Source organism: Sprattus sprattus, assembly GCF_963457725.1.
Source record: "Sprattus sprattus genome assembly, contig: scaffold_51, whole genome shotgun sequence".
Classification (NCBI taxonomy): Eukaryota; Metazoa; Chordata; class Actinopteri; order Clupeiformes; family Clupeidae; genus Sprattus; species Sprattus sprattus.
Genome location: NW_027666949.1, coordinates 95,001 through 97,500, shown reverse-complemented (window position 1 = coordinate 97,500; position 2,500 = coordinate 95,001).

The following is a 2,500-nucleotide window of genomic DNA, read 5'->3' as shown; positions in this document are numbered from 1 at the left end:
TGTGATATATTATGCAAAAGGGATATACGATTATTATATTGATTATTATAGGTGCCGTTCCCTTGTGACACCAGAAATCCAAGAAAAAATAAGCAAGATGAAAACTGATGGTTACTTGCTCCTGATGGCCGTCCATTAAAATGTCATACCGTATGTCACATCAATAAGTCTACAGAAGGCTTGCTGTTTTTTTTATTTTTAACACCCTTTCTAACACCTTTACAATGCTATGTTCTGGGCTATGTTCAGCCAGTGCTGATTTAAATAAAAGGGTTTTCATCTGTATCCTGTTGTATTTACTGTCAGCACTATTAACAAGTTCATAATGCCTTATCTTCTCTTCTCTTCTCTTATAATAATCTTATATCTGTATAATCTTATATCTTTTGTCACTTTACTTAAAGCTGACAAAGTACACTTATATAATCTCATATCTGTTCATAACAACACCACCCTTTTGTCACTTTACTTAAAGCTGACAAAGTCCACTTATAGGATCTTCTAAAAGTTTATAATATTCTATGTCTGTATAGATTAATGAATATGCATAATATATCACAAAGGTGGTTATGATGTGCCGTGAAGACCTATATACATAGTTATAATGAGTGCCACAATGACTTAAGTAGTTTTTAAAGGTATTATGAATGTTCTTATAGTGCTTCATATATGCAGGCTTCAAAGGATTCATGATTACCCACACAAACCTATGATCACATATTTGTAATGCATAGCAATAGCTACTTTTAAACGTCATCATTAATGTCCTTATAGGACCTTATAAAGGCAGGCTTCATAGCAAGTGTTACCCGACAGTCACATATTTATAATGCATTATTCCGTCTTTAATTATAACCATTCATAATTAACTGATATAATGTATCATTAAGGTGATTATGAGTCATCATGAAGACATTATACGTAGTTATAAAGTAGCTATAAGTCATTGTAGCAATCGCTATAAGTCATTATTAAGGCCCTTATAATGTCCTTATAGGGCCTTATAACGCTGGGCTTCATAGAAAGTGTTACCGGGGTTTTCTCTGTCTCTCTCTCATTAAGCACTTTTCGGTTCTTGTAGGCACTATATTGGATATTTTCTCTCACACGGGCACTTTGACTCATTTCTCAATCTGTCCCCTTTTCTATTTCTTAAGCTCTCACTTTTCTAATTAATTTTCTTTTCACTTTTCTAATTAATTTACCTAACAAACTGATGCTTTCATTCACCCATTCATGCACGACATTGAACATTACCTTTTCATACCCCTATTTTGATAGATAGATAGATTTTCATTATTGATTTTGGTACAAATACATTTGTATTATTAAATTTGAACTACTTTGTGTCGTCTTCCTTATTATGCTATAGTACCCTAACGAGTCTGCCGATACTTAATTTGCTCGTCCGTGAAACCTGTTAAAATATCCGGATCAAAAGCTTTTCGTCAGTTCAGGTGAGAACGTCTGTTGTTTGCATTGGCTACTAATAATTTCCTGCAGTCTCTGGCTAAGGAAGAGTGCTCCAGCTGGGCCTTGCCTTTCCTTCTGAGCACTGGTTTTTGTTTTCTCTATATTGTTTTAGTTTGTTATTTTGAGACAATCCTGGTCCGAAGTTTAACTACTTCTTAAGAGGGGACTGTGACAGGTGATGACAATCAAGGCAGGGCAGACAATGAGACACAGGAGAACTAAACGAGGGGAACTAACAGGACACAGGAGACACCAATAAGACAAACAAACTCGGTGATGATTGGGAACAGGTGAGGGGTGGAGAGACAGACAACCACGAGGGCACATGGCAAACACAAACAATCACAGGAAAGCACATGGTGAAAGCAGGAAGTACAATGACTAGACAAGGGAACAGAGATCACATGACACACAAGGGAGACGAACAAATAAACAGAGCAAGCAGAATGACAAGGGGAGGGCGTGAGGAGACAGACACGAAGATGCAAAGGTAAACAAACACAAATGAAGAAACACGTAACACGAGGGATACATACAAGGAAACAAGACAGTGAACGACTAATACCAACGTGACTGGGAAAGTGCAGTTTGGGAGGGTGGGTGAGCTGAAAGGGGCGTGGTCGGAGCAGAGCTCCGCGGGTACCTGACAGCTAGCTAGGACAGTTAGCTTCTTTGGGTAGGTATTGAGGACGCCAGTGGACTGCTTTATTAGACACACCGTTTCAGTGGGAATAAGCAGGGACATGCGCAGGAGTGTGCTAAGGTTAATTGGGTAACTGCCCGTTTGCCCTCCTCAAGTAAAATATATATATTTTTTTTTTCCCTCAGAGGGGCACTTTTACTCGAGGAGGGCAAACGGGGAGTTGCACAAGAATTTCATGTAGACCTTGTTTTAAAAAATCGCCTCCCGAAAAATGTCCTAAAGTAGCCTCTTCACCTCCAATCGATAGGCCTATGGGCAACGAGAGTGAAAGTCAGTAGGGGGAGGGGGGCATGCGCCCTCCTCTGACTTTGTTACTGCACGCGA